This window comes from Passer domesticus, chromosome 7 (assembly GCF_036417665.1).
Source record: "Passer domesticus isolate bPasDom1 chromosome 7, bPasDom1.hap1, whole genome shotgun sequence".
NCBI lineage: Eukaryota > Metazoa > Chordata > Aves > Passeriformes > Passeridae > Passer > Passer domesticus.
In genome coordinates this window covers 29,005,226-29,017,818 of record NC_087480.1, presented here as the reverse complement: position 1 = coordinate 29,017,818, position 12,593 = coordinate 29,005,226, and positions in this window count along the sequence as shown.

The following is a 12,593-nucleotide window of genomic DNA, read 5'->3' as shown; positions in this document are numbered from 1 at the left end:
GGCTGGCTGCCTGCTGAAATTCCGCACTGTTGAAGATACCTCCCAGATGGAAAGTACCACCACAGGCAACTGTGGCTGGTTTGACAGTGCCAAGCGCCTCCTGCAAACTGACATCAGGAACCTGGCCTGGTGACTTTTGTTTCTCACGGGAAAGGGCATCGTTCATGTCCATTGCCCGGTGGCCTGGTGTGGCCGGCAGCCTGCTGAACTTCCGCACAGATGAGGATACCTCCCAGATGCAAGGTGCCCATACAGGTGCGTGTGGCTGGTTTGACAGTGCCAAGTGCCTCCTGCAAACTGACATCAGGAACCTGGCCGGGTGACTTTTGTTTCTCTGGGGAAAAGCCATCGCTCCACTCCAAGGCCAGGTGGCCTGGAGTGGCCGGCTGCCTGTTGAAATTCCGCACGGATGCGGATAACTCCCAGATGAAAGGAGCCCCCACAGGCAACTGTGGCTGGTTTGACAGTGCCAAGTGCCTCCTGCAAACTGACATCAGGAACCTGGCCTGGTGACTTTTATTTCTCTGGGGAAAGGCCATTGTACGTGTCCAAGGTCTAATGGCCCGGAGTGGCCGGCTGCCTGCTGGAATTCGGCATGGATCAGGATGCCGCCGAGATGCAAGGTGCCCCCACAGGCACCTGTGGCTGGTTTGACAGTGCCATGTGCCTCCTGCAAAATGACATCAGGAACCTGGCCTTGTGACTTTCCTTTCTCTGGGGAAAGACCATGATTCATGTCCAGGGCCTTGCGGCCTGGAGTGCCCGGCTGCCTGCTGAAATTCCGCATGGATCGGGATGCCTCCCAGATGGAAAGTGCCCCCACAGGCAACTGTGGCTGGTTTGACAGTGCCAAGTGCCTCCTGCAAACTGACATCAGGAACCTGGCCTGGTGTCTTTTGTTTCTCAGCGGAAAGCCTTTCGTTCCTATCCATGGACGGGTGGCCCAGAGTGGCTGGCTGCCTGCTGAAATTCCGCACTGTTGAAGATACCTCCCAGATGGAAAGTACCACCACAGGCAACTGTGGCTGGTTTGACAGTGCCAAGCGCCTCCTGCAAACTGACATCAGGAACCTGGCCTGGTGACTTTTGTTTCTCACGGGAAAGGGCATCGTTCGTGTCCAGTGCCCGGTGGCCTGGTGTGGCCGGCAGCCTGCTGAACTTCCGCACAGATGAGGATACCTCCCAGATGCAAGGTGCCCATACAGGTGCGTGTGGCTGGTTTGACAGTGCCAAGTGCCTCCTGCAAACTGACATCAGGAACCTGGCCGGGTGACTTTTGTTTCTCTGGGGAAAAGCCATCGCTCCACTCCAGGGCCAGGTGGCCTGGAGTGGCCGGCTGCCTGTTGAAATTCCGCACGGATGCGGATAACTCCCAGATGAAAGGAGCCCCCACAGGCAACTGTGGCTGGTTTGACAGTGCCAAGTGCCTCCTGCAAACTGACATCAGGAACCTGGCCTGGTGACTTTTATTTCTCTGGGGAAAGGCCATTGTACGTGTCCAAGGTCTAATGGCCCGGAGTGGCCGGCTGCCTGCTGGAATTCGGCATGGATCAGGATGCCGCCGAGATGCAAGGTGCCCCCACAGGCAACTGTGGCTGGTTTGACAGTGCCAAGTGCCTCCTGCACACTGACATCAGGAACCTGACCTGGTGACTTTTGTTTCTCTGGGGAAAGGCCATGGTTCATATCCTGAGCCTGGTGTCCTGAGTGGCCGGCCCCCTGCTGAAATTCTGCACGGACCAGGATGCCGCCGAGATGAAAGGTGCCCCCAGAGGCAACTGTGGCTGGTTTGACAGTGCCAAGTGCTTCCTGCAAACTGACATCAGGAACCTGGCCTGGTGATTTTCTTTCTCAGGGGAAAGGCCATGGTTCATGTCCAGGGCCCGGTGGCCCGTACTTGCCTGCTGCCTGCTGAAATTCCACACGGATCAGGATACCTCCCAGATGTAAGGTGCCACCACAGGCAACTGTGGCTGGTTTGACAGTGCCAAGTGCCTCCTGCAAACTGACATCAGGAACCTGGCCTTGTGAGTTTTGTTTCTCTGGGGAAAGGCCATCATTCTTGTTCAGAGCCCAGTGGCCCGGAGTGGCCGGCTGCCTGCTGAAATTCCGCATGGATCAGGATGCCTCCCAGATGAAAAGTGCCCCCACAGGCACCTGTGGCTGGTTTGACAGTGCCAAGTGCCTCCTGCAAACTGACATCAGGAACCTGGCCTTGTGAGTTTTGTTTCTCTGGGGAAAGCCTTTCGTTCCTATCCAAGGACGGGTGGCCCAGAGTGGCTGGCTGCCTGCTGAAATTCCGCACTGTTGAAGATACCTCCCAGAGGGAAAGTACCACCACAGGCAACTGTGGCTGGTTTGACAGTGCCAAGCGCCTCCTGCAAACTGACATCAGGAACCTGGCCTGGTGACTTTTGTTTCTCACGGGAAAGGGCATCGTTCGTGTCCAGTGCCCGGTGGCCTGGTGTGGCCGGCAGCCTGCTGAACTTCCGCACAGATGAGGATACCTCCCAGATGCAAGGTGCCCATACAGGTGCGTGTGGCTGGTTTGACAGTGCCAAGTGCCTCCTGCAAACTGACATCAGGAACCTGGCCGGGTGACTTTTGTTTCTCTGGGGAAAAGCCATCGCTCCACTCCAAGGCCAGGTGGCCTGGAGTGGCCGGCTGCCTGTTGAAATTCCGCACGGATGCGGATAACTCCCAGATGAAAAGTGCCCCCACAGGCAACTGTGGCTGGTTTGACAGTGCCAAGTGCCTCCTGCAAACTGACATCAGGAACCTGGCCTGGTGAGTTTTGTTTCTCTGGGGAAAGCCTTTCGTTCCTATCCATGGACGGGTGGCCCAGAGTGGCTGGCTGCCTGCTGAAATTCCGCACTGTTGAAGATACCTCCCAGATGGAAAGTACCACCACAGGCAACTGTGGCTGGTTTGACAGTGCCAAGCGCCTCCTGCAAACTGACATCAGGAACCTGGCCTGGTGACTTTTGTTTCTCACGGGAAAGGGCATCGTTCATGTCCATTGCCCGGTGGCCTGGTGTGGCCGGCAGCCTGCTGAACTTCCGCACAGATGAGGATACCTCCCAGATGCAAGGTGCCCATACAGGTGCGTGTGGCTGGTTTGACAGTGCCAAGTGCCTCCTGCAAACTGACATCAGGAACCTGGCCGGGTGACTTTTGTTTCTCTGGGGAAAAGCCATCGCTCCACTCCAAGGCCAGGTGGCCTGGAGTGGCCGGCTGCCTGTTGAAATTCCGCACGGATGCGGATAACTCCCAGATGAAAGGAGCCCCCACAGGCAACTGTGGCTGGTTTGACAGTGCCAAGTGCCTCCTGCAAACTGACATCAGGAACCTGGCCTGGTGACTTTTATTTCTCTGGGGAAAGGCCATTGTACGTGTCCAAGGTCTAATGGCCCGGAGTGGCCGGCTGCCTGCTGGAATTCGGCATGGATCAGGATGCCGCCGAGATGCAAGGTGCCCCCACAGGCAACTGTGGCTGGTTTGACAGTGCCAAGTGCCTCCTGCACACTGACATCAGGAACCTGACCTGGTGACTTTTGTTTCTCTGGGGAAAGGCCATGGTTCATATCCTACAAACTGTGGCCCAAAGTGGCCGGCTGACTGCTGAAATTCCGCACGGATCAGGATACCTCCGAGATGCAAGGTGCCCCACAGGCACCTGTGGCTGGTTTGACAGTGCCAAGTGCCTCCTGCAAACTGACATCAGGAACCTGGCCTGGTGACTTTTGTTTCTCTGGGGAAAGGCCATGGTTCATATCCTGAGCCTGGTGTCATGAGTGGCCGGCCCCCTGCTGAAATTCTGCACGGACCAGGATGCCGCCGAGATGAAAGGTGCCCCCAGAGGCAACTGTGGCTGGTTTGACAGTGCCAAGTGCTTCCTGCAAACTGACATCAGAAACCTGGCCTGGTGATTTTCTTTCTCAGGGGAAAGGCCATGGTTCATGTCCAGGGCCCGGTGGCCCGTACTTGCCTGCTGCCTGCTGAAATTCCACACGGATCAGGATACCTCCCAGATGTAAGGTGCCACCACAGGCAACTGTGGCTGGTTTGACAGTGCCAAGTGCCTCCTGCAAACTGACATCAGGAACCTGGCCTTGTGAGTTTTGTTTCTCTGGGGAAAGGCCATCATTCTTGTTCAGAGCCCAGTGGCCCGGAGTGGCCGGCTGCCTGCTGAAATTCCGCATGGATCAGGATGCCTCCCAGATGAAAAGTGCCCCCACAGGCACCTGTGGCTGGTTTGACAGTGCCAAGTGCCTCCTGCAAACTGACATCAGGAACCTGGCCGGGTGAGTTTTGTTTCTCTGGGGAAAGCCTTTCGTTCCTATCCATGGACGGGTGGCCCAGAGTGGCTGGCTGCCTGCTGAAATTCCGCACTGTTGAAGATACCTCCCAGATGGAAAGTACCACCACAGGCAACTGTGGCTGGTTTGACAGTGCCAAGCGCCTCCTGCAAACTGACATCAGGAACCTGGCCTGGTGACTTTTGTTTCTCACGGGAAAGGGCATCGTTCATGTCCATTGCCCGGTGGCCTGGTGTGGCCGGCAGCCTGCTGAACTTCCGCACAGATGAGGATACCTCCCAGATGCAAGGTGCCCATACAGGTGCGTGTGGCTGGTTTGACAGTGCCAAGTGCCTCCTGCAAACTGACATCAGGAACCTGGCCGGGTGACTTTTGTTTCTCTGGGGAAAAGCCATCGCTCCACTCCAAGGCCAGGTGGCCTGGAGTGGCCGGCTGCCTGTTGAAATTCCGCACGGATGCGGATAACTCCCAGATGAAAGGAGCCCCCACAGGCAACTGTGGCTGGTTTGACAGTGCCAAGTGCCTCCTGCAAACTGACATCAGGAACCTGGCCTGGTGACTTTTATTTCTCTGGGGAAAGGCCATTGTACGTGTCCAAGGTCTAATGGCCCGGAGTGGCCGGCTGCCTGCTGGAATTCGGCATGGATCAGGATGCCGCCGAGATGCAAGGTGCCCCTACAGGCACCTGTGGCTGGTTTGACAGTGCCATGTGCCTCCTGCAAAATGACATCAGGAACCTGGCCTTGTGACTTTCCTTTCTCTGGGGAAAGACCATGATTCATGTCCAGGGCCTTGCGGCCTGGAGTGCCCGGCTGCCTGCTGAAATTCCGCAAGCATCGGGATGCCTCCCAGATGGAAAGTGCCCCCACAGCCAACTGTGGCTGGTTTGACAGTGCCAAGTGCCTCCTGCAAACTGACATCAGGAACCTGGCCGGGTGACTTTTGTTTCCCTAGGGAAAAGCCGTGGTTCTTGTCCAGGGCCTGGTGGCCCGGAGTGGCCGGCTGCCTGCTGAAATTCCGCATGGATCGGGATGCCTCCCAGATGAAAAGTGCCCCCACAGGCACCTGTGGCTGGTTTGACAGTGCCAAGTGCCTCCTGCAAACTGACATCAGGAACCTGGCCTGGTGACTTTTGTTTCTCTGGGGAAAGGCCATGGTTCATATCCTGAGCCTGGTGTCCTGAGTGGCCGGCCCCCTGCTGAAATTCTGCACGGACCAGGATGCCGCCGAGATGAAAGGTGCCCCCAGAGGCAACTGTGGCTGGTTTGACAGTGCCAAGTGCTTCCTGCAAACTGACATCAGGAACCTGGCCTGGTGATTTTCTTTCTCAGGGGAAAGGCCATGGTTCATGTCCAGGGCCCGGTGGCCCGTACTTGCCTGCTGCCTGCTGAAATTCCACACGGATCAGGATACCTCCCAGATGTAAGGTGCCACCACAGGCAACTGTGGCTGGTTTGACAGTGCCAAGTGCCTCCTGCAAACTGACATCAGGAACCTGGCCTTGTGAGTTTTGTTTCTCTGGGGAAAGGCCATCATTCTTGTTCAGAGCCCAGTGGCCCGGAGTGGCCGGCTGCCTGCTGAAATTCCGCATGGATCAGGATGCCTCCCAGATGAAAAGTGCCCCCACAGGCACCTGTGGCTGGTTTGACAGTGCCAAGTGCCTCCTGCAAACTGACATCAGGAACCTGGCCGGGTGACTTTTGTTTCTCTGGGGAAAGCCTTTCGTTCCTATCCATGGACGGGTGGCCCAGAGTGGCTGGCTGCCTGTTGAAATTCCGCACGGATGCGGATAACTCCCAGATGAAAGGAGCCCCCACAGGCAACTGTGGCTGGTTTGACAGTGCCAAGTGCCTCCTGCAAACTGACATCAGGAACCTGGCCTGGTGACTTTTATTTCTCTGGGGAAAGGCCATTGTACGTGTCCAAGGTCTAATGGCCCGGAGTGGCCGGCTGCCTGCTGGAATTCGGCATGGATCAGGATGCCGCCGAGATGCAAGGTGCCCCCACAGGCACCTGTGGCTGGTTTGACAGTGCCATGTGCCTCCTGCAAAATGACATCAGGAACCTGGCCTTGTGACTTTCCTTTCTCTGGGGAAAGACCATGATTCATGTCCAGGGCCTTGCGGCCTGGAGTGCCCGGCTGCCTGCTGAAATTCCGCATGGATCGGGATGCCTCCCAGATGGAAAGTGCCCCCACAGCCAACTGTGGCTGGTTTGACAGTGCCAAGTGCCTCCTGCAAACTGACATCAGGAACCTGGCCGGGTGACTTTTGTTTCCCTAGGGAAAAGCCGTGGTTCTTGTCCAGGGCCTGGTGGCCCGGAGTGGCCGGCTGCCTGCTGAAATTCCGCATGGATCGGGATGCCTCCCAGATGAAAAGTGCCCCCACAGGCACCTGTGGCTGGTTTGACAGTGCCAAGTGCCTCCTGCAAACTGACATCAGGAACCTGGCCGGGTGAGTTTTGTTTCTCAGGGGAAAGCGTTTCGTTCCTATCCATGGACGGGTGGCCCAGAGTGGCTGGCTGCCTGCTGAAATTCCGCACTGTTGAAGATACCTCCCAGATGGAAAGTACCACCACAGGCAACTGTGGCTGGTTTGACAGTGCCAAGCGCCTCCTGCAAACTGACATCAGGAACCTGGCCTGGTGACTTTTGTTTCTCACGGGAAAGGGCATCGTTCGTGTCCAGTGCCCGGTGGCCTGGTGTGGCCGGCAGCCTGCTGAACTTCCGCACAGATGAGGATACCGCCCAGATGCAAGGTGCCCATACAGGTGCGTGTGGCTGGTTTGACAGTGCCAAGTGCCTCCTGCAAACTGACATCAGGAACCTGGCCGGGTGACTTTTGTTTCTCTGGGGAAAAGCCATCGCTCCACTCCAGGGCCAGGTGGCCTGGAGTGGCCGGCTGCCTGTTGAAATTCCGAACGGATGCGGATAACTCCCAGATGAAAGGAGCCCCCACAGGCAACTGTGGCTGGTTTGACAGTGCCAAGTGCCTCCTGCAAACTGACATCAGGAACCTGGCCTGGTGACTTTTATTTCTCTGGGGAAAGGCCATTGTACGTGTCCAAGGTCTAATGGCCCGGAGTGGCCGGCTGCCTGCTGGAATTCGGCATGGATCAGGGTGCCGCCGAGATGCAAGGTGCCCCCACAGGCAACTGTGGCTGGTTTGACAGTGCCAAGTGCCTCCTGCACACTGACATCAGGAACCTGACCTGGTGACTTTTGTTTCTCTGGGGAAAGGCCATGGTTCATATCCTACAAACTGTGGCCCAAAGTGGCCGGCTGACTGCTGAAATTCCGCACGGATCAGGATACCTCCGAGATGCAAGGTGCCCCACAGGCACCTGTGGCTGGTTTGACAGTGCCAAGTGCCTCCTGCAAACTGACATCAGGAACCTGGCCTGGTGACTTTTGTTTCTCTGGGGAAAGGCCATGGTTCATATCCTGAGCCTGGTGTCCTGAGTGGCCGGCCCCCTGCTGAAATTCTGCACGGACCAGGATGCCGCCGAGATGAAAGGTGCCCCCACAGGCAACTGTGGCTGGTTTGACAGTGCCAAGTGCTTCCTGCAAACTGACATCAGGAACCTGGCCTGGTGATTTTCTTTCTCAGGGGAAAGGCCATGGTTCATGTCCAGGGCCCGGTGGCCCGTACTTGCCTGCTGCCTGCTGAAATTCCACACGGATCAGGATACCTCCCAGATGTAAGGTGCCACCACAGGCAACTGTGGCTGGTTTGACAGTGCCAAGTGCCTCCTGCAAACTGACATCAGGAACCTGGCCTTGTGAGTTTTGTTTCTCTGGGGAAAGGCCATCATTCTTGTTCAGAGCCCAGTGGCCCGGAGTGGCCGGCTGCCTGCTGAAATTCCGCATGGATCAGGATGCCTCCCAGATGAAAAGTGCCCCCACAGGCACCTGTGGCTGGTTTGACAGTGCCAAGTGCCTCCTGCAAACTGACATCAGGAACCTGGCCGGGTGAGTTTTGTTTCTCTGGGGAAAGCCTTTCGTTCCTATCCATGGACGGGTGGCCCAGAGTGGCTGGCTGCCTGCTGAAATTCCGCACTGTTGAAGATACCTCCCAGATGGAAAGTACCACCACAGGCAACTGTGGCTGGTTTGACAGTGCCAAGCGCCTCCTGCAAACTGACATCAGGAACCTGGCCTGGTGACTTTTGTTTCTCACGGGAAAGGGCATCGTTCATGTCCATTGCCCGGTGGCCTGGTGTGGCCGGCAGCCTGCTGAACTTCCGCACAGATGAGGATACCTCCCAGATGCAAGGTGCCCATACAGGTGCGTGTGGCTGGTTTGACAGTGCCAAGTGCCTCCTGCAAACTGACATCAGGAACCTGGCCGGGTGAGTTTTGTTTCTCTGGGGAAAAGCCATCGCTCCACTCCAAGGCCAGGTGGCCTGGAGTGGCCGGCTGCCTGTTGAAATTCCGCACGGATGCGGATAACTCCCAGATGAAAGGAGCCCCCACAGGCAACTGTGGCTGGTTTGACAGTGCCAAGTGCCTCCTGCAAACTGACATCAGGAACCTGGCCTGGTGACTTTTATTTCTCTGGGGAAAGGCCATTGTACGTGTCCAAGGTCTAATGGCCCGGAGTGGCCGGCTGCCTGCTGGAATTCGGCATGGATCAGGATGCCGCCGAGATGCAAGGTGCCCCCACAGGCACCTGTGGCTGGTTTGACAGTGCCATGTGCCTCCTGCAAAATGACATCAGGAACCTGGCCTTGTGACTTTCCTTTCTCTGGGGAAAGACCATGATTCATGTCCAGGGCCTTGCGGCCTGGAGTGCCCGACTGCCTGCTGAAATTCCGCAAGGATCGGGATGCCTCCCAGATGGAAAGTGCCCCCACAGCCAACTGTGGCTGGTTTGACAGTGCCAAGTGCCTCCTGCAAACTGACATCAGGAACCTGGCCGGGTGACTTTTGTTTCCCTAGGGAAAAGCCGTGGTTCTTGTCCAGGGCCTGGTGGCCCGGAGTGGCCGGCTGCCTGCTGAAATTCCGCATGGATCGGGATGCCTCCCAGATGAAAAGTGCCCCCACAGGCACCTGTGGCTGGTTTGACAGTGCCAAGTGCCTCCTGCAAACTGATATCAGGAACCTGGCCTGGTGACTTTTGTTTCTCTGGGGAAAGGCCATGGTTCATATCCTGAGCCTGGTATCCTGAGTGGCCGGCCCCCTGCTGAAATTCTGCACGGACCAGGATGCCGCCGAGATGAAAGGTGCCCCCAGAGGCAACTGTGGCTGGTTTGACAGTGCCAAGTGCTTCCTGCAAACTGACATCAGGAACCTGGCCTGGTGATTTTCTTTCTCAGGGGAAAGGCCATGGTTCATGTCCAGGGCCCGGTGGCCCGTACTTGCCTGCTGCCTGCTGAAATTCCACACGGATCAGGATACCTCCCAGATGTAAGGTGCCACCACAGGCAACTGTGGCTGGTTTGACAGTGCCAAGTGCCTCCTGCAAACTGACATCAGGAACCTGGCCTTGTGAGTTTTGTTTCTCTGGGGAAAGGCCATCATTCTTGTTCAGAGCCCAGTGGCCCGGAGTGGCCGGCTGCCTGCTGAAATTCCGCATGGATCAGGATGCCTCCCAGATGAAAAGTGCCCCCACAGGCACCTGTGGCTGGTTTGACAGTGCCAAGTGCCTCCTGCAAACTGACATCAGGAACCTGGCCGGGTGAGTTTTGTTTCTCTGGGGAAAGCCTTTCGTTCCTATCCATGGACGGGTGGCCCAGAGTGGCTGGCTGCCTGCTGAAATTCCGCACTGTTGAAGATACCTCCCAGATGGAAAGTACCACCACAGGCAACTGTGGCTGGTTTGACAGTGCCAAGCGCCTCCTGCAAACTGACATCAGGAACCTGGCCTGGTGACTTTTGTTTCTCACGGGAAAGGGCATCGTTCATGTCCATTGCCCGGTGGCCTGGTGTGGCCGGCAGCCTGCTGAACTTCCGCACAGATGAGGATACCTCCCAGATGCAAGGTGCCCATACAGGTGCGTGTGGCTGGTTTGACAGTGCCAAGTGCCTCCTGCAAACTGACATCAGGAACCTGGCCGGGTGACTTTTGTTTCTCTGGGGAAAAGCCATCGCTCCACTCCAAGGCCAGGTGGCCTGGAGTGGCCGGCTGCCTGTTGAAATTCCGCACGGATGCGGATAACTCCCAGATGAAAGGAGCCCCCACAGGCAACTGTGGCTGGTTTGACAGTGCCAAGTGCCTCCTGCAAACTGACATCAGGAACCTGGCCTGGTGACTTTTATTTCTCTGGGGAAAGGCCATTGTACGTGTCCAAGGTCTAATGGCCCGGAGTGGCCGGCTGCCTGCTGGAATTCGGCATGGATCAGGATGCCGCCGAGATGCAAGGTGCCCCCACAGGCACCTGTGGCTGGTTTGACAGTGCCATGTGCCTCCTGCAAAATGACATCAGGAACCTGGCCTTGTGACTTTCCTTTCTCTGGGGAAAGACCATGATTCATGTCCAGGGCCTTGCGGCCTGGAGTGCCCGGCTGCCTGCTGAAATTCCGCAAGGATCGGGATGCCTCCCAGATGGAAAGTGCCCCCACAGGCAACTGTGGCTGGTTTGACAGTGCCAAGTGCCTCCTGCAAACTGACATCAGGAACCTGGCCGGGTGACTTTTGTTTCCCTAGGGAAAAGCCGTGGTTCTTGTCCAGGGCCTGGTGGCCCGGAGTGGCCGGCTGCCTGCTGAAATTCCGCATGGATCGGGATGCCGCCGAGATGCAAGGTGCCCCCACAGGCACCTGTGGCTGGTTTGACAGTGCCATGTGCCTCCTGCAAAATGACATCAGGAACCTGGCCTGGTGTCTTTTGTTTCTCAGGGGAAAGCCTTTCGTTCCTATCCATGGACGGGTGGCCCAGAGTGGCTGGCTGCCTGCTGAAATTCCGCACTGTTGAAGATACCTCCCAGATGGAAAGTACCACCACAGGCAACTGTGGCTGGTTTGACAGTGCCAAGCGCCTCCTGCAAACTGACATCAGGAACCTGGCCTGGTGACTTTTGTTTCTCACGGGAAAGGGCATCGTTCGTGTCCAGTGCCCGGTGGCCTGGTGTGGCCGGCAGCCTGCTGAACTTCCGCACAGATGAGGATACCGCCCAGATGCAAGGTGCCCATACAGGTGCGTGTGGCTGGTTTGACAGTGCCAAGTGCCTCCTGCAAACTGACATCAGGAACCTGGCCGGGTGACTTTTGTTTCTCTGGGGAAAAGCCATCGCTCCACTCCAGGGCCAGGTGGCCTGGAGTGGCCGGCTGCCTGTTGAAATTCCGCACGGATGCGGATAACTCCCAGATGAAAGGAGCCCCCACAGGCAACTGTGGCTGGTTTGACAGTGCCAAGTGCCTCCTGCAAACTGACATCAGGAACCTGGCCTGGTGACTTTTATTTCTCTGGGGAAAGGCCATTGTACGTGTCCAAGGTCTAATGGCCCGGAGTGGCCGGCTGCCTGCTGGAATTCGGCATGGATCAGGATGCCGCCGAGATGCAAGGTGCCCGCACAGGCAACTGTGGCTGGTTTGACAGTGCCAAGTGCCTCCTGCACACTGACATCAGGAACCTGACCTGGTGACTTTTGTTTCTCTGGGGAAAGGCCATGGTTCATATCCTACAAACTGTGGCCCAAAGTGGCCGGCTGACTGCTGAAATTCCGCACGGATCAGGATACCTCCGAGATGCAAGGTGCCCCACAGGCACCTGTGGCTGGTTTGACAGTGCCAAGTGCCTCCTGCAAACTGACATCAGGAACCTGGCCTGGTGACTTTTGTTTCTCTGGGGAAAGGCCATGGTTCATATCCTTAGCCTGGTGTCCTGAGTGGCCGGCCCCCTGCTGAAATTCTGCACGGACCAGGATGCCGCCGAGATGAAAGGTGCCCCCAGAGGCAACTGTGGCTGGTTTGACAGTGCCAAGTGCTTCCTGCAAACTGACATCAGAAACCTGGCCTGGTGATTTTCTTTCTCAGGGGAAAGGCCATGGTTCATGTCCAGGGCCCGGTGGCCCGTACTTGCCTGCTGCCTGCTGAAATTCCACACGGATCAGGATACCTCCCAGATGTAAGGTGCCACCACAGGCAACTGTGGCTGGTTTGACAGTGCCAAGTGCCTCCTGCAAACTGACATCAGGAACCTGGCCTTGTGAGTTTTGTTTCTCTGGGGAAAGGCCATCATTCTTGTTCAGAGCCCAGTGGCCCGGAGTGGCCGGCTGCCTGCTGAAATTCCGCATGGATCAGGATGCCTCCCAGATGAAAAGTGCCCCCACAGGCA